This window comes from Lithobates pipiens, unplaced genomic scaffold, assembly GCF_037356315.1.
Source record: "Lithobates pipiens isolate NorthernLeopardFrog02 unplaced genomic scaffold, aLitPip1_a1.2 Scaffold_18, whole genome shotgun sequence".
NCBI classification, from domain to species: domain Eukaryota; kingdom Metazoa; phylum Chordata; class Amphibia; order Anura; family Ranidae; genus Lithobates; species Lithobates pipiens.
Genome location: NW_027507758.1, coordinates 335,473,667 through 335,499,786, shown reverse-complemented (window position 1 = coordinate 335,499,786; position 26,120 = coordinate 335,473,667).

Genomic DNA, 26,120 nt, shown 5'->3' with positions numbered 1-26,120 from the left:
TAGAATTATTGCTCTGGCTCTAACGTTCGCAGCGATACCTCACATGTGTGGTTTGAACACCGTTTTCATATGTGGGCGGGACTTACGTATGCGTTCGCTTCTGCATGCGAGCACATGGGGACAGGGGCGCTTTAAAAAAAAAAAAAAAAACTATTGTTCATTTTACTTTATTTATTTTAGTTTGACATTTTTTTCCCCAAAAATAAATTTTTTGATAACTTTTATTACTATTACAAGGAATGTAAACATCCCTTGTAATAGGAATATAGCATGACAGGTCCTCTTTACAGTGAGATATGGGGTCAATAAGACCCCGCATCTCATCTCTAAGCTGGGAAGCCTGAAAAAAAAAAAAGATTCTGGATTTGATCGTATTGGCGAGTCGGTAGAAGCACCGGAGGGCGGCGGGAGGGGGGGTGTCTATGGCTGGGTATTGCAGGGTATCACAGACTATGGCTGGGTATGGCTGGGTATCTCAGACTATGGCGTTGCAGAGTATTGCGTTGCAGAGCATTGCAGGATATTGGCGGGTGTTGCAGAGCATTGCAGAGTGTTGCACGGTATTGGCAGGTGTTGCAGAGCATTGCAGAGTGTTGCAGGGTATTGGTGGGTGTTGCAGAGCATTGCAGAGTGTTGCAGAGCATTGCAGAGTGTTGCAGGGTATTGGCGGGTGTTGCAGAGTGTTGCAGGGTATTGCAGAGTGTTGCAGAGTATTGCAGGGTATTGCAGAGTAATGCAGAGTATTGCAGAGTATTGCAGAGTAATGCAGAGTTATGAAGACTTGAAGAGTAATGCAGAGTTATGCAGAGTGATGCAGTGTAATGCAGAGGAATGCAGAGTATTGCAGAGTATTGCAGAGTATTGCAGAGTAATGCAGAGTATTGCAGGGTATTGCAGAGTATTGCAGAGTATTGCAGAGTAATGCAGAGTATTGCAGGGTATTGCAGAGTAATGCAGGGTATTGCAGAGTATTGCAGGGTATTGCAGAGTAATGCAGAGTAATGCAGAGTAATGGCAGGGTATTGCAGAATATTTGCAGGGAATTGAGGGGTTAATTTTCGGTGAGCAGCGATGTGGGCACTGCAGATGCAGCCCACATCGCTGCTGACACCGATCTCTTCCCCCTCCGCTGTTCCGATCGGTACAGAGAGGGGGAGGGAGGAACCGGCGTCATAACATGACGCCGGTTTGTTTACAAGTGATCACTCCGTCATTTGACGGAGCGATCACGTGGTAAACGCCCGCTATGAGCGGCCGTTTACTGTGATCCGTGATGCGCCGGGTCCTGTGGACCCGGCGGTCACGGATGCTCTCGAGTGCGCGCCCCAGGGGGCGCGCGAGAGCAGAATTCTGGGAGGACGTCATATGACGGCCTCCCAGGGTTAAGAAACCGCCCTGTAGCCGTCATTTGGCTATAGGGCGGTTATTAAGTGGTTAAAGCGGAGTTCCACCCAAAAGTGGAACTTCCGCTCATTTGTCTCATCTTCCCCTCCGGTGCCATAATTGGCACCTTTCGGAGGGGAGGAGGGACAGGATACCCGTCTTTGATAGGTATCCTGTTCCCACTTCCAGGAGTCTGCGGCGCGCCCCATGACATCACTGCGGGGCTCCCTCCTCCTCCCCCTGTCACCAGGCCAGTAGGAGAGAGGAGCCGGGCCTCGCACATGCATAGTAGGGTTCCCAGCGTAAAGCCTTAAGGCTATACTGCCGGGTTCCCTTACCCACAATGGCGGCGGCAACACTCGACAGCTAATGGAAACATAAGCTGTGGTGCTAACATCGCTGGACTCCAGGACAGGTAAGTTTCCTATTATTGAAAGCCAGCAGATGCAGTATGTGTAGCTGCTGGCTTTTAATTTTATTTTTTGGGTGGACCTCCACTTGTGGCTTATTCTCCCCCCAAGTGTAAATTAGCACCACCTGGGGGGAGAATAAGCCATTACAATTACCAGCAAGACACTTAACTTGATCATTTATAACGACAGCAGGTATGCTATACTATAAACTCGAGTATTATCACAGTCAAGAATTGAGACTGTTTGCATGAACATCAATTTACTAATATACTATTCTGAAGACACCACTATCACCATAAATATTAAATATATAATAACTTAGAATAGGATCTATTGCTAAGACAATGTCTGTCCTATTCATGATTACTGTATTTTCTAAATATGGACTAAAATGATTAAACTATTACAATCTGAACTTTATGGCTTCCTTTGGATATGTTTACGGTTTATGTTTAGATATATGAATACCAAATTAATTGAGTGTGCATGTCATTTTGTTTTTCTGATTAGAAAAATATTCTAGGATGTATGTGGGTGTTTTTAATATATGCATTTCAGACACACTCAATACTCTTGCCAGAGAAAATAGAACTTAGTTTTCTTGTTTATGCCTCTGCATTCATTCCTATGGAGGCAAAATGGTCTAAATAATTTGTGTATAAAAGTCTCTTGCCTTACAGATGATTGTGCACTGTGCAGTAATTCAGAGCAGAAAAACTGCATTCTAGTTTACACACCTGCACACCGGTGGGTTTGGCTGCTCTCACTAATGCCATTGGACTATCAACGTCGATGATTTTTCTGCTAGCTGAATCTTTTAGCATACACATGGGGTCTGACATACTGGGCACATTACATACAGTATAGCAACTCTGCTTTCCTGCTTTGCATTTACTCAAACATTTGTGCCTGACAATGAATGCACATGTGTTAGAGCATGTTGTATTAAGTCAGCCTATTCTTTTTGAGCATTTATTTCAGAGGCAGCACATCACAACACACAGTGGTGAATTAACATGTCGTCTGGTGCCCCGTATCAAACCTTGGTGCATTGGGTGCCATTGAATATCAATGATCTTGAAAAGTACATCATTTGTGTTGTAATGGCCATGTTACTGCAATGTAACCAATTGCAACAGTATAAATTGGCTCTAAAGCTTTACTATGAAGGTCTTTGAACCAGCTTATTCACGGAAAATAATTAATTCCTTAAGAGCTTGATATACAGAAGCTGATTTATTGAATGAGTTAATAATTTTCAGGCAATAATATGATTGAAAATTGACTTCATTATCCAATCATGTGAAAAGCAAATGTCTTTTTATTTATTTTATCTGCACATGCTTGAGTATTTAAAGTAGTCAAAGCTACAATTTATTGAGTGAAAATGGTCAACTCCTTCAGTAAATCACTTTCAATATCTCAGCATTTGTTACAACAGAGGCAGAGTAATCACCACTGAGAACTCACCGTCGCGGTCAATCTAAAAGTGTAACACAAACAAATTTGGAAGAGCAATTTTTCAAAAACATAAAAATAATTTAAGAATATGGCTATAAATACTGCAATAATAACTCAACATATGTGTTCATTAAAAATATAATATACTTTTATTTTAGGAGTGTTGCATTTTTACACTTGGATACGTTCCAAACACGTACACTTGAATATGTTCCAAACCTCCAGTTAACACACAAAAATAAAGGACACAGAGAAAAAAAAGATACTCTTAGCAGAGCTGCAGGCGTTATGGGGTTATGGTGCTGCTCTCACTAATGCTCTTACCAGCAGATATTTTTTTTTTTTTCGTATCTGTAGTTTGTAGTAGTATGTTTATACAGTGATGGCTGGGAAGCAAAAGCTAGACAGACAACAAAGTGTTATCAGGCATGCATGTGTATGGGACAAGTTTGGGAGCTCCTGCAGAGAAGTACCCTGGTGAGAGGAGTAAAGTGAATATTTGGGGCAGAATAATAACAGCTAATACTAGGGGCCAGGGCCTGGAAACAGTACAAGAACAGCCGTGTAAATTTCTACTGGGAGGTCAAGTCAGTAGAAATTAATACAGTCAGATGAAGCTCAAGTGATGTTCCAGCAGTGGTTGATGGGTATTGTAAAGACATGAGAGCTATGAAGAGTGTGTGTGGGGGGGGGGGGTTGTAAAGAGGTAAGAGCTGTATAGCATGGGGGGGGGTTGTGAAGAGGGTGTGAAGAGTGGGGGGGATTTGTGAAGAATAAGGGGGTTGTGAAGAGGTGAGAGCTGTGAAAAGTGGGGGGATTTGCGAAGAGGGGAATTTGTGAAGAGTCAGGAGTTTACAGATGAAGGGGTGGATCAATGGTGGTTCAATTTGTATGCAATCAGGCAGGCCTTTGCACTATGTGGTTTTGGTAAATTTGAAGGAAAAAATCAGCAGAAAATCTTATAGTGTGTATGGGACTTTAGACAGCTGTCCCTCAAACAGGTGACCCGTTGGAAGATTTTATTTTACCTTTGTTTAGAGATAAATTAATTAATGGGCCCTTCACCTGCAGATAGAAACTGACTGCTGATTCTGTCCATGTTCGTTAAGGGCGTCTAGAGCCTCAGTGGTGAGCTCGGGTAAGTGTAAATTATTCAGAAGGGTCGCCGCCCCCCTTCTGATCTACCGGATCTGTAGAGTAGAGCTGGGTGTAATAATCCGTAAGAATTTTGCTAATTTCCTCGGGGGAGGTGTGTAATAAGCCCGCAGTGTCTTTCATGGACATAATACGTGTAGGTTTTTTAGTCCCAGCGCACATCCTGGCAAGCAGTTTACCTGCCTTGTTTCCGAATTTGTGGAAATATAGAGTGGAGTATGACGCTTTAGCCGATTCTTGTTGTTCCGCCCAAAGGTCAAACTCCCTCTTGGCGGTCGTCCATGTTCTAATATTAGCAGGCGTACGACTGGATATTAGTCGTTCGTGTGCTGACCGAAGAGTCTCACTCGCCGCCATGTATTGCCTTTTGGCGTTGTTTTTGAATTGGGTAGTGTACGATATAATCCTACCTGTAAGAATGCTTTACCAGCCTCCCAGAATAGATTCGGGTTAGAGAGGTGTTCCAGATTATTAGATGTATATTCCGTCCATGTTGATTCCAGCACAGAACGAAAATCCTCGTTGCTCGCTAAGTATGAGGGGAAACGCCACATAGGTGGTAAGGATCCCGCACGAGTATCTAGCAATTTAATAGCTATTGGGCTGTGGCCTGAAATCCTAGGGTCGTGTATTTCAGGGTCTTGAGTCAGTTGAAAAAGCGCTTGGGAGACAAAAAAATAATCTATACGGGAAAACGAGTCATGAGGGGGGGAATAAAAAGTAAAGTCACTTCCCGTTGGGTGGGCTATCCTCCACGGGTCCATCAGTCGTAACTGTTCGATCGTCCTAGCCAAAAGCGTCGGTGGGGAGATAGGTTTGTCTCGCGCCGACCCACCAGTGGGTCTGCCCGAGCGATCGAGGGTAGGTTACATTACTGCATTAAAATCTCCTCCCAAAATGTGCAAGGCCTCCGGTATCAGCGTCGTCCAGGTAGTCAAGTCTCGAAAAAAGGTAGAGTCAGGTGAATTAGGGGCATAGACATTGGTGATTGCAATATCCGTATGGGCTAATTTGAGGGAGATTGTGACCATGCGGCCTTGATGATCTAGTTGTACATTTTTAAGAGCATAGTTAAGTTTTTTATGCAATAAGATCGCTACCCCTGCCCTACGACCATCAGAAGAAGAACCAAAAACCTCTCCTACCCACAATCTACGGAGACGTTGCAAATCATCGGCCGACAGGTGTGTCTCCTGTAATAGAGCCACATCCGCTCGTAACCTCTTCAAATGTCTAAGGATCATCATCCGCTTACACGGAGAGCGAAGCCCCTTAACATTCCATGACACGATTTTCAAGTGATTCCCCTCGATTGATGAAGCCATAATTGAAATGAGTCAGCATTCAGCGTTAAAAGACAGGAGGGAAACATTCCTCATAGTCTCGATCCATCAAGGAGGGGGACTCTCGAAGACCGTGTCGCTCCTAGGTCTAAAGGCATATAACACTCATGCAAACAAGTAATAAAGAACATCATGCATCGAAAGGCACAGCGTGAAAGAAATAAAAAATGAACGATTAACAAAAAGGTATCAAAACAATCCACCATGAACTTCTCTTTTTTCCACATTCAGCTATATGCGGAAACTAACCCTCCCGCCCACCCCCGATAGCCAAATATCGTCCAGTAGTGATCGAGAGCTGGGCCCAGCTCCCAACGTGGGGGACGGTGTAAATGTCGGTATGGGGATAGACCCTACTGATGTCAGCAAAGGTTCCAATTTCCTCGTGAAATACAGTTTCACACTTTGAGTGTAAGTCAGTGTCGGAACACAACAAAGTAGCGGGCCTAGGAGATTATTTGCCCCTAGGACGTGGCGGTCCAGCTCGCAGAAGTAAGCAGCAACAGCAGTAGTAAGTAGGGTAAGTTCAGCCAAACAGAACATATTCGACTTTGTTACAGTCGCATCGACCCTCCAAGGGTCCTGATCCACAAAACCATAGAAATGCATAACTGGTGTAGACTACAGGAGTGTAGGCAAGTAAAGAGGGAGTAAAGCAAAATTATACTTATCAGGTCCGTGCCTGTCATTGGTGTGATCAGCAGTGATTCGCCTACATCGGTACGTAAGCGTCCGACTTCATCGGCCTCGATTGCCCACTCAACTCGATAGCTTGGTGAGGCGGGTGCGTTTATACGGCGGCTTGCTAGGGCTGGAAATGCGGCCTGCGATCTTCCGGCGGAGAGTGAAGGCGGGATGGAGAGCCGGTCGAGGCATCGGTGTGATCCATTTCCGTGGCAGCGTGGGCCAAGTATCGTGTTGCTTCGTCCGTTGATGTAAAAGCCAGTCATTCCCCCGAAGGGGTTTCCATTCGTAAAACAGCAGGGTAAGCTAGGGAAAACTTCACTTTTTGTTGGTGCAGTGTGGTACACACCGGAGCGAAAGCTTTCCTACGTTTCATAACCTCCACCGAATAGTCCGCAAACAGTAGTAATTTCGCTCCATCGACGGCCAAGTTGCGGTTGCGTCGAAAAGCTTGTAGAATCGCAGCCTTGTCAGCGTAATTTAAATACTTCACAATGACGTGCCTAGGCTTAGTACGGGTGTCTTCATACTGACCAATGCGGTGTGCGCGTTCGACAACACAGGGTATGCGAAGACCCAACTGCTCCGGTATGACTTTAGCACACATGTCAGCGAGTTGATTCGTAGTAATAGCTTCCGGGAGACCAATGATTCGTAAATTGTTTCTCCTGGAGCGATTCTCGAGGTCATCGATCTTTTCCCACAGGTCTCTTGTCTCCGCAGAAAGACGGGCAATCGTCGCCGATTGAGCAGTAGCGTCATCTTCCAGGAAAGATATCCTATCTTCCGTCTGGGCAATGCGTTGTGCCTGAGCTTGCAATTCTATATGGAGCTGTTCCAGACCCTTATGTACGGCTGCATCTACCGTGGCCGTCAAAGTAGGGCCTAGGAGGGCTACAACTTCTTGGGCTATGCCCGCAGGTCGTTGATTCTCCTGCGTCGCTACTGTTATCGGCGGCTGCGAAGAGATCTGGTCCACTGGCATTGCGGCCGCCATCTTGGCCGCTTCGAAGGCCGCGTCTTCTGCAGGGAATGGCGATGCTGAGACAGCCCGAGCATATGACCGCTCCACAAAGCGGTCCATGAGTCCCCCTGTAAGTGCGGTAAAGTGTGGGGATCAACCCCGGAGCTTTAGCAGGTTTGCAGTCAGCGAATTAAAGGGGGTCGGCGGGAGCTGTGTCCGCTCACAGCCTGCTCATGTGGCGCCGGAACTGGAAGTGCGGGTGAATCTCTTTAATGAGAACACAAATATCAATAAAAAAACTGTATATCCAAACCAAACAAAAAAGCTTTGCCTAAAGATACACTTTAAGGCTGGGCCCACAGCAGGGGTCCAGTGCGTCCCCTTTCACCATTTCAGGTCTGATTTCAGCCCAACTTTTTGGCTGAATTCATACCTGAAACAGACCTAAAGATGCACAGGGCTCCTGTGCAAATTCACACTGGAGCCGCAGCAGAGATATGTGAACCGGCTATAAAAAGAGCCGGTCAAAATCTCCTGTTATTGTGAACCCAACCTAAAACATGCACAAAACAGATTTCAAATTGTTTCAAGCAGAGAAGTAATTGGGGCATTTCTACACACTCCTTCTACCTCAACTATGCCTAGTTATATCTATGGCTTATCTGAAGGTGAATGACTGTGTTTGTGTCTTTATGTAGATTCATGTATATCAATTTGAAAAGAACTGTATAAATAGATTGATACAATACTGTCGCTGACTCCAAACCTTTTGGAAATGGTTCAGAGATTCTGAAAAGATTCTCCAGTACCACACATGCCTGTTCCAAGTCAGTGACGTAACAAGTAATGAGGGGAAAATAAGGATAAATCCATAGATCATACAATTTCATGAACAGATCAACAATGGCAGCACCCATATTTTTGTCCTAACATATTTGTTTTATCTATTCCTTTAGGATCCAACCTAATTAGGGTTTTTTTCACAGCTATTAGCCTTGCCCCCTTACAGAGGCTTAGTCAATAGCAATACCATTCTGTTGGCACACTAGCAGGTTCAGCAACAGATTGTCTCTCAATAAGAAGGCGCTCTGCCAAGTTGGCAAAGGCATCTACTATGATAATTTCTAGCAAAGTTATTATTCCAGTTTAAGTAATATGGCAGATTACCATGGCACCAGATCATGCATTTTATTTATTTATCTCATCTCAGCTTCTTCACACTTACATTGATTTAAGCACTGCCTTGCTGTCTGTCTGCAATTGTCATTCTGTAACCCTCTGCAATATTTCCACTGGTACGTTAATTTAACCGCCCATTTTCATCTATATTATTGAGAATAATTTACCATCCTGCTATTTTGATTGCTCATAGAGCTTTATGGCTCTGGCCTGTCCTAGAGGTAAAGTTTTCTCTTTCATTCACATGCCTCTTATCTGTTTTTAACCACTTGCCTACTGGGCACTTTTACCCCCTTCCTGCCCAGGCCAATTTTCAGCTTTTAATTATGTTGTACTTTGAATGACAATTGTGCGGCCATGCAGCACTGTAATAATATGACATTTTTATAATTGATTTCACACAAATAGAGCTTTCTTTTGGTGGTATTTAATCACCACTAGGTTTTTTTATTTATTTTTTGGTAAACAAACGAAAAAACAGCAAATATTTCCTCTTAGTTTCTGTTATAAACAGGTAATTTTTCTCCTTCACTGATGGGCACTGATAGGCTGCACCAATGGACACTGATGGGGCAGCACTGGTGGGCACTGTTGAGTAGGCACTGATGAGGCTGCACTGATATGTGGCACTGATGGGCACTGATATGCATCACTGAAGGGCACTGATAAGCAGCACTGACGAGGAGGCACTGATTAGCAGCACTGATGGTCACTGATAGGCAGCACTGATGGCCACTGTTAGGGGCTGCACTGATAATCAGGACACTAATGATCAGTGCCCTGATTATCAGTGCAGATGTCCCCTTTCACACTAGCCGGTTACCAGCTCTCGCCTCCCCTTACGCTGTAATGGTAAAGAATCACTGTGATTGGCTCTTTACCCAGATCTGTGATCAGCTATGTCCGCAGGACACAGTGGGTGTACGGGGCACAAGATCACAGGAGGACGTCATATGACTCCCTCTCAGAACTGGACAACCACACTTTAGCCATCATTGTGTAATAGTGTGATCGGCAAGTGGTTATTTGACACTCACCCTCACCCCATATACCTATAAATTAGGAACAAGCCTGAAAGCCAGCCATACATGGATCACAATTCAGCCAGTTCAGCAGGACTGGACAAATTTTAATCCATGTATAAGCAGCCTGATTGTACAGAAATCACCACCCTGTCGTTTTTTTTTTTTAATAAATTGATCAGTGCTGCCTGCCTGCTGGCAGCACAGATCAGTGCATTCTGATGGCGGAGATGTTTCCCCGCTGTCAGAACACAATAGCTCCACATGAGTAATTCAGCCATCCACCTTGAATGTGTGGATGGTGGAATCGGATATTTTTTTTTTGTTTAACCCAATCGCGCAATTGCTGACTAATGTTTGGGCTGCTTGTGGGCAAAGCACTCTGCCAAAGGAGAAAAGGCATTTGCCATGATCATTTCAAAGGCCTTTGATGTGGCAGTTTAACACGTTAGTTAAACTAAGGCAGAAACAAGAAAGCATTTGCAAACAGTGCTACAGACGGCCAGGGCCGCTGATAAGCCAGTACAGCTGACCCTGTTGTACCGGGCCCAGCCAGTAGGGGGGCCCGAGCAATCTTAACAGCATTTAGAATAATAAAAAAAAAAGAAAAAAGTCTGACTGCACAGGGCTGACCGAGGGAGGAGGAGAGCATCACCCCAGGAGCCTGGATCTCAGATAACACAGGGGTCTATGGATAAGAGAAGAGGGGACGTGTATTCCTATCAGCACCCGAGCCTCCCTCCCCCTCCTCGGGAAGGACAGAACACCGGAGCTCTCCTCAAGGCAAGATAACAGGTGACAGATTGCATTCTTCTCCTGAGATCCCCGTTCTGCTTCTGTACAAATCTGTGCTGTAAACTTGCCCTGCACCTCAGCAGGACAGGTCTGGTGGAAGTGAAAGCTAAATTCATGAATATGTTAGGAAAATAATGGGACTTTTCAGGGACTACACACAGATGCATTTCACAAAATCATTCTTTTAATATAGTTGTATGTTGAATATATTTATATAGCACCTGAAAAGTCCCAGTATATTCCTAACATATTCATAAAGTTGAGTATTAACAGCAAAGAAAGTGTATACATATATATATATATAATACAACCCATCTCCAGGAAATGAAATAAAGTCCAATCTTGCAGTGTGTGTGTGGGGGGGGATAGACTCTTTCACTTACCTGTTTCCATGCTCCAGCCAGCTGCAGAGCCCTCTTCCTCCACCAAACCTCATCACATCGCAGGGGGGCTGAAGTGTGAGCAACTGGGCTTAGGTGTCTGTTTGTGAAGCAGTGATCAGCAGTGATCCAGAGGATCGCCGCTGATCACAGCCCATAAACAGTTTATGAACCAGAGATAATCGGGGGAGAAGTGTTTGAATATGTTCTCCCGCCGATGATCTCCACACACTGAGAATCCTCATTGAATGACACAGAAACGGCCAGTTTATGAAGCTGTGATCTCAGCGCTTCACTGGCGATCTGTGTCAGAATTCACACTCCCCGATTCACCAACTCAGAGGTGGAGAATCGGGGAGTGAAGACAGAATCTGGGGCATCTGAGGAGGAAAGAGGAAGATGATTAACTTCCTTATGCCTCGTTCAGACCCCCCAACACTGTAACCATGTCCCCCTGTCATATTTATATATAATGTGTATATATATATAATGTTTGTGTATATACATGTATATATAATGTCTGTGTGTGTATAGATGTATATATTATGTAGGGGGACTCTTTATTTTACTAACATTAATCACACCGTGTGTCAGTGTATTGAGCTGTGATAATTTATCACTGCTTAATAAATTGACATCTCTGTGTATTGGTGAATTTCTCGTACTGTAAACTTGTAAAGTCTCACGAGATTGCAGTATTAGGGGCCGTTCTCCAGTGTTAGAAGCGTTTGTGGATCGCTTCACTCCTCCAAGGGTGAAGCGATCTACTCCGCTTTATAAACTGACATACAGAGGAGAAAGATCTCCTCTGTGAATGCCAGAGAATGAAGTAGTGAATAGATTTCACTGCTTCATAAAAGGACACCATAGTCAGTAAAACATACACAAGCGCTGTAGGGAACCATTCAGCGCTGGAAAAAGCCAGCTAAAGCAAGAAATCGGGTAAAGCTGGGTACACACACATCAAAATTCAGTTTAGCAGTAATCGGACAAATTTTGATCTATGTCTAGCCCTCCGTGTTAGAAGCCAATCATTATACCACCTTGGTATATTCATATGCCATCCCACATACTGACTCCTACCACCTTTGATCACTTCAAATCACTGAAGTGGTCATTGTGGTTAGAGTGTTCCTTTAATATCTCTCAGAAAAAGTTAACCTCTGTATACTGATTCCATTTCATTTGATCATCCTCTAGTTGTGTTAAATTGGTGGGGGGTGCTGCCTGTATACCCTAGCCTCTCGGTATAGGGGCGGGGCCAGGGATGTGGCTAAAGGGGGCCCCATCAGGTAGGCTGTACGGGGCCCCATGATTTCTATCAGCAGCCCTGCAGACGGCCACTGAACCTGTATTTTTCCCATCCAACTCTTTTGTTCAAAGCCTGATTCCTAAACGTACACTTCATTCATGGTGCTGTATAGCAGTGCAATGTAAGGCACTGCCATACAGTGTCATGTGTTTCTGTATGACGCACTGCAATAAAATTAAGCATGTCTTTATTTTATCGCAGGACACCATAGCGAAGCCCTAGAATGCATTGCAGGTTGAATGGGCATGGGAAATAATTGTTTTGTGTGTGTTCTGGCAGACATTTTACAATGCAGTAAAACATCTGTCACCGCACACAGTGTGAATTCAGCCTAAGTCACATAACACCGGAATATTTAACACAGACAAAATACAACAAAATAGTGGCATGCAGTAAGCACCTAACTACAAGCCTAATCTGCTTCAACATAACATCTGAACTTTTACCACCTCTATCAATTCATCCCCACACATTTTTTATCTTTTGTATCACTGGCCACTTCTTTTTAGATTGCAAGCTGTCACAAGCAGGGCCCTCCTGTCTTGAGTTGTAATGAAATTGTACTGTCTCCCTTCAGATTGTAAAATTGTCACAAATTGTTGATGCTTATATAAATCCTGTATACAAATAACAGGAAGAATTACACTTAAGCCTTTTAATAATATATATATATGTAGTCAAGCCACAACAATTCCATGTATAAATGCACGCAGAACTTCACATACATAAGACTGAAAATGCACTTACAATGACGAAACATGTAGGGGCAGAGTGTGATGCTGTTAGTTGGATTGCCTTTTAGTGGATCTCTGCTTGTGCAGAAGCTGTGAAGAATGAAGAGCCAAGCAGCCGCGGGCTGGCAGATTTACTATTTACATTAAACTATCGATCCAGCAATAGAGCTACACAGTTGTCCTTTTGTTTTTTTGTGCTTGGTCTTCTGAGCCTTTGTGAGTATATTTTTACCATTTAAAGTTATTTGAATGGTATCAGATTATGTGAGCTTCTTTTTGGCTTCTACATGCTCATCCTGGGATTACTAAGTGAAAGGTGGAGGTGCTTTAAGACTGCACAAGTTGCGTTTGCCTATTCTATAACAAGATAGGCATGCACTCCCAGTAAGTTAATTTCTTAGGTGTGGTGAAGGGAACCATTTGGGATATATGGAAAATTCTTATGGTGGTTGAAATTTTAGGACGATACGCCATTGGACCATACACGCATCTTGTTGAAGGAGTATTTACATGGATTTTTGATTGTGATGTTGTCACCTTTGGAGGACTTTTGTATGGTGATGGAAATTTTAGGATGATACACCATTGGACTTCATGTACATATAATTTATTGAGAGAGTGTTTTCATGGATTTTTGGCTGTGCACTTGTCATGTTTGGAGGCCTTTTGTATTATATTTTGTCACTTATTTTTTAGGAGCAATTTAATTGTTTACAAATGTGCTTGATTTAATTATAATTGCTGTATAAAATTAGATATATTTATACATACAACTTGCAGTGCCTCGCTTCAAAGCTGCAGGTCCCATCTGTAGTAACTCACCCTCTGACATATACAATTTATCACAGTGGGGTTGATTTACCAAAATGCGAAAGTGCAAAATCTGATGCAGCTCTGCATGGCAGCCAATCTTCTAAATTCAGTTTGTTCAATTAGGCTTTGAGAAACAAACCTGGAAGCTGATTGGTTTCTATGCAGAGCTGCACCAGATTTTACACTCTTGAGTTATAGTAATTAACCCTCAGTTTCTTTCTGCACTAATTTATTACACATTTAGTCCTTATACAGACCTAGCGTAGGCTGAACGCTTGTTTTTGAGTGCATTTCTATTTTATTGTGTAGTGTGTAGCTCCTGAAGAGCATGCGCTATGCTTTTTGAAAGTTAAGGTTACACCTGAATTGCAGTTTGGTTCAGGTACAATTGTTCTAAATTTGGACCTCAGCATCAGTCTGACTGGACTGTAGGATGTTGAGCCTGGCCACAGGGGACACTGTCACTTCTGGCAGGCATGGAACCACAGTCTATTTGGGTGCTTTAAGTTTACTCTCTCTCTGAGCCCGCCCAGTGGGAGTGTCACTCTTGCTGTGCTCTCTGGGAGAGGGTACTTAAGATGCGGATGTCACGTGGTTTGGGGTTTCCGGTCCAGAAGGATGTTCTGACTCCATGGTCCTGGTCCTCTTGACCAGCCCCCAGAAAGGCTATGGCCTGGGGTGTGGATCCACCCGACTTATTGTCTCGGGGCTGGCTAGCCTGAGGCAAGGAAACTAAAGCAGGATTCTGAGGTGGTCCGGTGCCATCTCCGGTAGTTGGAGAGGCCCAGTAACTTCATATCTATCCAGGGGAGTACTCTTCAGAAGAAGACCACGTATGGGTTGGTTTCTTAGCAAGAGCCTGGAAGGGCTGAAGTACCTAAGTGAATCCTGTCTCGTGGGTATTGCCAAGCTGGCTTGTTCCATAATTGTTAGTTTCCAGAAGTCTACAACACCGTCTGTGGCAGAGACGTATTCCTGTATGTTCTACAACAACGTCTGTGGCAGAGACTTGTTCCTGAGTAACGCACCTTGTTGGCTGCTAGGCCTTGCGAGAGAGGGACTATCCAACCTGAGTGAACATCCAGTTGTGAATGGCTATTCTCTAGATTAAGTCAAAGTAAGCAAGTCCTTCATTATTTGACTTTGACGAAGAGTACCTGAACTTCCTTCCTAACCCTCTGATCCTATTTTGAGAGACTGTTCGTTGTCTATGGTTTGCAAATAAAAATCCCTTTATGTGGATCTGTTGTCAGTCTCTGAGATTACTGGGCCATCTACCACAGGAACCCCTATACACAGATCGAGGAGGGGAAGGTAACTGTAAGCCCAATCAAACCAGCAGCTCCTTTGGGGGTCAGTGCTACATGTGTTTTTCCACGTTTCTGTGCATGGCAGTGGGCTGCACTATACACGAAAAAGGCATCAAAGAAGCTACAGAACCTTTTTATGCGTAGAGCTTCATATGTTCTTTTAATACATGTTTGTTGTGCATTTTGTTGCATGAAAAAACACTCTACTGTTGTTTGCATTTGTGTATTACTACGAGATAATGGCATCACAAGCATGGCACACATTTTTCACGCATTTCTGCTTATTTCTGCATATGTACCTGGAAAGCAAAGGTGTGAATGGGGACTTATAAAGTAACTTAATGTTTATTGATCAGTATACATGTCTGCATTACAAAACAGCATGTAGACAGTATCTTTTAAAAGTGAATATATCACCTACCTATCACATAGTACTGCAATTACAGAACAAATAAGAGATACTCTGAATGCATGTGATGTTGTCATACTTTCTGAGCTATTCAAAATTTGATATGAATGTGAATATATATTCAAAGTGGGGCAATGGGAGCTGCATGTGAATGATGCCACTTATTCTGAAAATAAAAGATTCTGTAAGAGCTTATGATATAAAGCTCTGCAAGAGTTCTTTGCCTAGAGAAACGCTGGAAGAGTAAATAGATAATTAATGTGACCCCATGTGAACACTTTACAAACAATGATTAGAAAGTACATATCCATGCTGTGAATATATTGCCATTGACTGCTATTTGTATTCATTGTGCACAGAATTTATTCATATTATGTTTTCTAAAACCGACCATAGATGGGCACACGATTCTCCAAGAAACATGGTCTGTTTGTCTTTGAATGCATTGCTGCACTGCAGGGACTTTCTCTCAAACCCAGACTACAGATTTTAGTGGAACATACATGGTGATATACTTGTTTTATTTCCCAGGAAGTTATAGAATCTCAGTCCATCAACAAGTTCTTTCACAGGAATTCATTCCCAGCAAGTTAAGGAATCTCTTTCCGTCAACAAATACATCAAATGGTTGCCCCTAGGGATGCCCTACAAAGCCAGATCATCAACAATGCATCAGTTGCATCATTTGCATGGACTTGGCTGGAGATCAGTTGCGGTCGCTCCATTAGGAGAGCAGGGGCAATGTCCTCCTAATCCATGCGCCCAGCCCCTAATTTACATGCAGGGTGCTGGACGCATGGATTTCAATGTTTTTTTTCTGAAGCACATGATTAGAACCTGAGGTTCTAATTGGCTTAAAAAAAAGGATGGACTCGGGGCACATCCACTTTTGTGACAATAGGGAATTAATATTCGTGGCCAATCAGGAAGCAGGTCTTAAGACCCGATTGGCCAAGAAGATAAGTGGTCATATTGGCTGGCCAGCAGCAGAATCAGGGGGGAGGCCACTGAGGAGGAGATGCAGGGGGAAGCCGCCAAAGCTGCCCATAACCTGGATGGGGTAAGTGCGGGGCTGGTGGGTGGACAGGCGAGCAATGGGGTGGTTTGTTCGCTGAGCAACCAGGGGGGGTTGGGAGGTTTGTTTGCCGCCCCCCCCCCCAGAAAATAAAGCACCAGCCGCCACTGCTAGAGATCAGGACCTAACTGAAGGTACAGCATTATAATGCTCTTTTCGGGCACTTGTTACATCGATCTTGGAAAGCTCACATCCTAAAATGTAAAAAACTATTTTAATCGTTTTGTACAATGCAGCAACATCCACGTGTAAGACACCCAACGTTAGAGGTGATTCATTCTTCCAAAGCAAATACACTTTTGTACACTGGTACTGACTAGTATTCCAATGTTTCTCTTCTCCCTCAATATCTCTCCATCAGTCAGCTAAAATCACCCCAGTGCTGAGGGTGGGGGGCAAGGGAGGGTGAAACAAGGATGCTGTGGAGGCAACAGACATCCTCCTTGTTAACCGCTGATGTCATTGGTTGTTGGGATGCCCGTGTCTAGAAAATCGTAATTAGTGCATAATGAAAACCTGTGGCTTTGTGTAACTAAAAGGCAGGCTTGCTCCACCTGCTGGCTTGTATACAATTTTGATTCATTTTGAGACAAATTTTCAAGCACCCCTAAAGAAACCTCCAGTCACCCAAGGGTGGTTGAAAAGGCTGTTTTAAAGGATATGCTGTATATACTGCAAACTTTATTAGTCTAATGATTTACCAGTTTTGTCTTCCTGCTCTATACCCACACCTGTGACTATACTGTATTTTTCCCCCTAACAAATGTAAAAAAAAGTGTTTCTTGTGTTGAATTGCCAAATCCTCAAATATTTGATTCTTTACACACACACTCCTTGTTTATTTCCCTTAGAGGTGTATAGGCTATACAACTTTACAAGCTAAAAACACATCTATGATCAAGCTTGGTTTGTCTGCCTTTTGTCACCGAGGTTCACCCCTCTGGTGTGGAGTTGAGAACCTGCTATATTGACTTTTATTTTGTTTCTGAAAGAACATCCTAAGGGATTTATCCGCAGGGCTTGTATACGTGCGGCTTTTGCTTGGCTTTTCATGCCCTATAAAGCTGTAAAAACAGATTGCAGAAGGAGGTCAGAAGCATCTGTATAGGAACTCAGAATGACAGACTGTATGTACCTGAAAACATAATGCATTTGCCCATAAACACAAGCCCTTAATTTTTCTTCACTGCTTAAAAAACACAAGGGCAGAGAACAAGCATGCAGCTACTGAAGTGTCAGGAATTCTAATACATATACGTTTTCTGGTTCTGTAGTAAAGGAAGGATTCAGAATTGAAACAGTTGTTTATCAGTGGCAAATGGTTAAATCCAGCCCTCTAATTGACAGCTAACAGGAGTGAGTGCAAAAAGATGTTTAAAAGTAGGAACTGCGCACATCTAAAAGTGCCAATAAACTAGAGAGAAATGACACAGGAGCCAGAAGATGAGATAGCAGAGGGTGTCAGAGTACCCAATCATCAGTGGGATACAAAGAACTTACCTGTATTTGGTTTCAGGCAGGTTCAGTGAACATCACTGCAGTTTTTAAAAACCTTCTTCCATGGCTGCTCAACCTGTGGCCCTCCAACTGTTGCAAAGCTGCAAGTCTCATAAGGCATTGCGAGGCTGACTGTTACAAGCATGAGTCCCAAAGGCAGAGGCATGATGGGACTGGAGGGCCACAGATCAAGCACCCATGTTCTAGGATAATAGGCAAAAGATTGTTAAACAAATTACACAGAGGGCTAGGGATTCCTTTTATCTATTGCGGACCTTTATCCTAGATGAGCATTTAGTATGGATGAAGGGTCTATACCAGACCTTATTCTAGATGATGGTCTGACATAGATGTTAATGAGGGAACAGGATGTCAAGGGAAACCCCACACACAAAAAATAAATAAAATATGGTCTAGTGTCCCCCACCTAAATGTTATACCAGAACCTGCAAGTCTGGAATGGATATTAAGTGGGAACCCCATGCAAAAAAATAAGAAAAAATAGCATGTATTCTACGCTAAAATTTATACCAGACCCTCATCCGAGCATGCAGCCTGGCATACCTGGCGTCGTTAATGACTGAAATGGTACCACTGGATTGGCGCAGGACCAATGTGGTCCCCATATTTAAAAAGTATTTACCAAGTAACTATAGACCTCTTAGTTTAACTTCTATAGTCGGGAAGATATTGGCAAGTTGAATAAAAGACCACATAGACGAGTTCTTTCTGGAACTAGATGGATTTGTGTCTTTTTTCAGCCCGACTAACTATGTAACTATATAACTATACCAGGAAAGGGAGGAGAATAAGGATGTGCCCTCAGTTTCTGAACTAAACCAGGTGACATGCCTACAGCATAGGGGAGCACTTCCCCGGCAAAGCACCTTGTCCCCATGTTGTTGAGGATAAGGGTCTCTCCCACAAAATTCTGGCCTAGTGTTTGTAGGGGTCTGCAGGTAGGGCATTGATTAACAATAAGGGAGCCCCGTGTGTGAGTAAGAGAAACGTAGTACCCACTCATTTACAAGAAAAAAAGATGTAAACCTCTGATTCCTACTGTATCGAATTGTATTGTAATTGTTCTGTTTGCCCATATGTTGTAAAGCGCTGCCTAAACTGTTGGTGCTATATAAATCCTGTAAAAATAATAATACTAAACAAAGGACCACAGTGTAAATTCATCATCAATCACATCATCCCTCCAGATCAATGTCAACCACGATGAACAATGCTCACTGATTTCAGCTCATCCCTAGTAATCAGCATTATAATGAATCATCCTCTAATCCTCGAAAAAAATTTAGTGGTAAAGTTTAAGCTTTATAAAAAAGAGGACAGGGAAGTTAAACCCTACATTTTTTAAACTTATTTTTTTTGTTGTACAGTATTATGAAAGAATAGTCAGAAAGTGTGATAATCCATAGCAGACACCATAAGGTGCCTGCTCTGATGTTTGCTGATAACCCAATCCCCCACTGGTGACCTCATCAGCATCCCACGAAAGTAATGACTTTCTGAAAGTTGGCCTTTGCAAAGGGTCGGTCACACCCCATTCCACCTACATATATTAGTGCTTGAACTAACCACTAGACTCAATTTTATCTGGCCTGAGTTCTCCTGAATCAGCGCTCCACTCCCACACATGTCGTCCCTCTCTCACATAGGATCTTCAGTTGTATTCCAGCTTATCTGAGTGAAGAAGCCCTGCCTGCAGCATACAATTTCCAATATTCTTAGCCCTTGTACACATTCCAATGGACAATGTCCGATAGGACCGTGTTGTTGGATAATCCGACAGTGTGTGGGCTCCATCGGACTGTTTCCGTCGGAGTATCCGACGGACCAAGTTTTCCAGCTGGGCTATAAAATTTTCCGACAACATGATCCAATCGGATTTTGTCCAATCATGTGTAGAGAATTCCGATTGGACAAAGTGCCACGCATGCTCAGATCAAATTCCTAGACCAAAGCTATTGGCTACTAGCCTGAACATAGTCCCGTCCTAACGAAATAACGTCATCACGTTAAGTACGATCGGATTTTCTGACAACTTTGTCCGACTGTGTGTATGCAACAGTTTCGGACAAAATCCGTCTGACATAATCCATCGGACAAAATCCGACGGATTTGGTTGTCAGAATGTCCGACCGTGTGTACAAGGGCTAAGAATTGCTGTTACTGTGCCAACTAAGCTGCAGAGCACTGCCATCTTGTGGCCAATTTAAAACCTGCAATCAGTAACAATGCAGTGTGTTACACACACATTACAGCAGTAGATAGTACTAGAGCAAACCTCCCAACTGTCTCTTTTTTCGAGGGAATGTCCCTGATTTAGAACAAAGTCCCTCTGTCCTTCTTTCCTCCTTATTTGTCCCTCATTTTGGTCAGATCTATATAGTTGTATATAAAATGCATTTTTTATCTTTCAAAAAAGTGTTTCCCAGTGCTAAATCTTTAATTTAATTACTGGATTGCTGCATTTGCAAATGTTAAAAGCCAGGATAAAAGAATAGTAGTGGTAATAAAAAGCACTTGTTTGTTTAACAAACACTTGTTTGTTTAAAAAGCACTTGTTTGTTTTTTTTGTGTAGAATTCTCCTTTAACTGCTTAAGGACCGCCTCATGCACATATACGTCGGCAGAATGGCACAGCTGGGCACAAGCACGTACCTGTACCTTGCTTTTTAAGTGCCCATCTGTTGGTCGGGAGCATGCCGCCAGCTGGATTGGGTCACAGAGCTGAAGAACGAGGAGAGGTTTGTGTAAACAAACCTCTCCCCGTACTTCCTACTGAGCCTGTCACTGATCGTCTGTTCCCTGTTATAGGGAAAGATGATCAGTGACATCAGACGCCAAGCCACGCCCCCCCTACAGCTAAAAAACACACACACACATTTAACCCCTCCCCGCCCCCTAGTGGTTAACTCCTTCACTGCCAGTGTCATTTTATACAGGAATCAGTGCATTTAAATATCACTGATTGCTGTATAAATGAAAATGGTCCCAAAAATGTGTAAAAAATGTCCGATGTGTCCGCCATAATGTGGCAGTCACAATAAAAATCGCTGATCGCCACCATTACTAGTAAAAAAAAATATTAATAAAAATGCTATAAAACTATCCCATATTTTGTAAACGCTATAACATTTGCGCAAACCAATCAATAATCGCTAATTGGGATTTTTTTTACCAAAAATATGTAGAAGAATATGTATCGGCCTAAACTGAGGAAAAAAAATGTTTGTTTGTTTTTTATATATTTTTGGGGGATATTTATTATAGCAAAAATGAAAAAATATTGAATTTTTTTCAAAATTGTCGCTCTATTTTTGTTTATAGCGCACAAAATAAAAACCGCAGAGGTGATCAAATACCACCAAAAGAAATCTCTATTTGTGGGAAAAAAAGGACACCAATTTTGTGTGGGAACCACATCGCACGACCGCGCAATTGTCACTTAAAGCGACGCAGTGCCGAATCGCAAAAAGGGGCCTTGTCTTTTGGCTGCAAATGGGTCCGGGGCTTAGGTGGTTAAGGGGGCATGGCAGGGGCGTGTGTCCTATTCCTACATACTTTTGCTAATAGGTGTCCCTCATTTCCATCTCTAAAAGTTGGGAGGTATGCTAGAGCAATGAAAGCAAAAATATACTAATGGCATTTACTTTTCTTTCAATTCAAGTTTAGTATAAGCTTACCCATAGTCTATTTAAAAGTTAACAAAGCTATGCTAGCAGGCATAATAAAAAAGCAAGCTTTCAGTTGTTGCATCCATGCAAAGGGGGCGGGGCTCCACGGGTGGGCGTGGCCTATACCGGCGGCTCGAGATGGCACAAGATGGCGGTGGAAGGACGAGGTGGACCTTCCAGGTCACAGTATGTGAGGGCATGTGTGGAACTGTGGCAGGAGGCGGAGCTTCGGGGGTGAGACAGGCAGTACAACAAAGGGACTCCACGGCCCCCAGGACCTCTTTTCCTGGGGGGCTGATGACACCACCGGTCCTGGTCCTGACAGTGTGCGAGGAGGAGGAGCCGCAGGAATGCGAGCCAGCGATGGAGGCAAGCGAGGCGGCTGTTGGGGTTCCAGTCAGCCTGGTAAGTCAAATAATGTCTAAATGTTTTTCGTTTAAGTTGCATTGCAGGATTTGTTGGGGGGGTTGGAAAGGGGTGTGCAATGTCGGCAGTAGTTGCTCCTCCTTGAACAGAGGTGGTGGATGCTGGCCCACAAGTGGCGGGCGGTGCACCTGCCAGTTTGGGGACAGTGGTGCAGTGGTGGGGTTGTCAGGTAATGGTAGGATGGAGATGGTAAGGATTGCAGATGCAAAAAAAATAAATAAATATATAAATAAATAAAAACAAAATAAATAATAAATATAAATAAATAAATAAATAAAAATGTGAGATGTACGGGTGCTTTGAGGGTCCCCTGGGAACACAATTAAATAGGGGGTCCGGGATACGATTTGAAAAGGCAAGTGTGTGGAGATCTTCTCGTTATGGCCACCTTTAAAAAAAGAAGAAAAAAAAAAGGGGGGGGGGGGGAATTTACATTTTAAGTGTATAGGGTCAAGCAGGAAGATCAAAGGAAAAAGGATGAAGGTAAGAGGAGGTACCGATCGCTTTTGCCGAAGGCAGTCGCCATTATGCGATTGTCATGGGGGGAAGAACCCGGACATGGTTCGGCGTTGTTCTGTTATATGTAGGCCATTGGTAGGTGCACATGTTAAAAAGGGGGATCTGATTGGCTACGGGATGATGAGCAGTTTAGACTGTGCAGGTCGGTATGGCCGTTTCTTAATGGGGATCAAAGGATAGCGGCTTCTGGATGCGGTTTCTGTAGTAGTGGAGGCAACTATACCCCCCTCGGCTGAAAAGAAAGGGGTGGGTTGGCAGTGCAATGTGAGCTCCTGTCAGTTCAGTTAAACACGAGTGTTAAAAGGGTGGGGGGACCCATCCATTGTATTGTGGCTTCATGTGAGGACAATGTACAGGCGAGCCTAGTCACACAAGGGATGACTTTTGGAAGGGGGTGAAAAGGTTGCAGCCTTTCATAAGTAGATACGGAAATAGCAAGGCTGCTTGCCTCCGGGGTTTTTAATGGGGTCTACAGCGGGGGTGGTGCCTGAGAAGGAACCAAACAAGTTTTGCCTCGTTTCCCCACTTATCTGTCCAAAAAAAAAAAAAGAGTTCTGTCATAATCCGATGCGGTGCACTGTGTCCGATACTTCACGTACACAGCTATAAGGTGGGTTAGGTGTGACGGAAAAGGGGCGCCTATGGCAAACTAGGAATCCGTGTTCCACTTGCTTCCAGTTTATTCGGAGAGCTTTGGCTGCTGGATAGATGCTGGCAAGAGGAGTTTTTTACTTGGAACGATGCCTGCCCATGGGTTTCTCAATTTAGTGGGTCATGGTTAGATGTTTCGTTCTTTACCGGAGTGGGGGGGTAGAGACGTGTCGGTCCCTGATTCAATCATACATGGCTTGGACGTTTGTGTGTTGGGCCGCCTTCCTCCGATGTGTGTGCGATTATACTTTATACATTGCAGCACATTGCAGGTAGGTTCATTAGTGCCATTGGCTGCAAAACACAGGGGGCTGACGAGGGATATTGTACTATTTTGTTCTGGCATTGTGATTGTTTCGGGGGTTACAGAGGGTCATCTGTCGGTGACCAAGTTGGAGGTACTATAGAAGGGGGTGTGGGGGGCCCAGGGACGGCGTGAGGTACAGTTGAGGACTTTGCATTTATTGCTGGGTAAGTTCAATTTCACCTGCCGGTTTTATTGCAATGAGCGGGTTTTGGCCGACGGCTGCCGTCTGCTACAGTGGGGGTTTCAGGCCCTGGATAATTGAAACAGTTAAACTTCGGAACATAGGGAGGGTTAGAAGGTTTGGTACGAGTTCTTGGCCACATATAACGGACGATAAGTGGATGCCAGGTCGATGGGAAAAGAGGTCACGAACACAGCGGGGTAAACAGGTTTGGGGGAAATTTCTCTTTCAGGGGCAATAGAGTGAGGAAATTTGGCCCCAATTTTGTTGGGTGGAAGTGGGGTGTTCATTCGTAAACTTGTGCTATTGGAATTTTTCCAGTGGTTCTGGCTATGGATCTGGGGTAAGGGTCATGCACGAATCTGACACGGAGTTGAATTGTGATTATGTGGGTGTGGTTACGTGGTCAACCACTTATCTGCATTGTCACAACTGGTCATACGGCGGCTACGCCATTTTGTGTTGCGTTAGGTGCAGTTGAACATTTTCTATATGCTGTTCATCTTGCAGGCTTCGGAAACACGGGGGGCTTACTCGTGGGGGGGGGGTAAGGTTGTTGGCGGTATGGTGGTTCCAGGAACTTGGTAAACGGGGTCGGTATCTGCCATTGAGCGGAAACTGGTGGGTTTTTGGCTTTTGTTTAACCTGCTGTGCAGGGTGGATTGAAAAAAGGAGTTTGGTTTGGACAATAAATAAAAAAAAAAAAAAATTATCAAAGGGTTAGAGGGGTGGAGGTGCTGCTGTTTGTGTTACCAGGATTCAGAGTAATAAAAAATAAATAAAAATAAAATAAATAAATCATAAAATAATAAAAAAAAAAAAAAAAAAGGATAAAACGGTTAGGGAGTTTCTAGGGTTTGGAACAGATGGCATGGGGGGCAGTTCATGTGGCACAAGGCTGGGAAGTATTGGTTGAGGTTCCAGTTCAGGTGGATGTTCTGAAAATTCCACTGGGATGCAAGGTTGGATGGTGCAGAATACGCTTCACACTCCTTCCACATCGGGGCAGCTTTAGAAGCTGCCAGATGTGGGTTGGATGAGGGGGCGGTAAGGAGGAATGGTAGGTGGGAAGCAAAGCGATTACGCACTTACCTATGCCTTCATGTGGTGGTGGAATAAATAATAAAAAATAAAAAAAAACACACGAGTGGGGGAGTAGTCTGTACATACAAGCTGTGTTGTTTGTGGTATGGGGTTACATTGGTTTACTTTAAAGTTGGTGCTGCCTTTGTTTGCCGTTTTTTTTTTTTTTTTTTGTCCAGATGGAGGACTTATATGCCTTGTCTGGATTTTCTTTGTTATCTGTATGTTTGTTGGGGGGTCCAGAAGAGCAGATGAGAGATCGGTTGGCAGACAGTTGGGTAGTTAGAGGAGGGAGGCATGTGTTCACTGGCTAGGTGTATGGGGGTTGAAGTGCAGCAAGGGGATATGGGAAGTGGAACGTTAGGCGCGGCGGGATAAACCGCCGGCCGTTTGGGTTATGCATGCAAGGGGTAATGCTTTTGGGTTCGAATGATCAGGGAGTTGATCTCGGACGTTAAGTCAGATATTTTACGACTTCGTACAGTTGTCTAACACTCAGGTGGTGGGGAGGTTGTGGCTCAGAATGGGGGGCCTGGTGATCAGGAAAGTAGAGGTGGAAACTAATGTGGGCCTGTAATTGAGGGTGTTAGAATACACCTCTATGTAGTGGGGATAGTTTTCTGGGCTCTGGGACTCCAAGATGGGATCCAGCGGGCCCCGGGGGTGTGGGGGAGCCCTTAAGGGTAAGGTGTCATCCTTGCGGGCTGTGGCGGTGTTTTGTTGGTCTTTGACGGTGGCAGTAAACATATGTGATGGAAAGGGGTGGGGGGCTCATCGGTAGTATGTGCCCCTCCGGTGTATTCCAGCGAAAGGTTAGCTGGAATACTGTAATGGTTGCACTGCGGGAAGGGGGTTGTCTCCGAGCTGATTATCCGCTGGAGGCCTATCGTGTGGAAAAAGGTCCCGCAGTGTATTGGTGGAATATGTGTTGGAGTTCCGGGGTGCCGTCAAAGACCAACAGACTGGAGTTGAACAAGTTGTTACGGAGGTGATATTTTGGTATATATTTGATATTGGAGTTATTTATATGGTGTGAATAATAAATAGGCTGCTATGGCCATTTATACTCCAAAATTAAGGTGTGGTCTCATCATTTTAGAAGGGTAAGAAATGGGGATGGTAGAGTACAAGTGGTATAGCAGTAAGAGGCAAGTTGGGTACCTCTGAACTACACTGGTCATGGCCCTAAATACTCAAATCCCAAAATGTCATGAATCCTTATAATATGTACGCAATTTAGACATTTTGCAAATTGTATAACAATACTAACATTAATAGTTAAAGTGTTTGTTGATAAAGCATAACAGACACCATTGGCTCTCAGATCAAACTCCT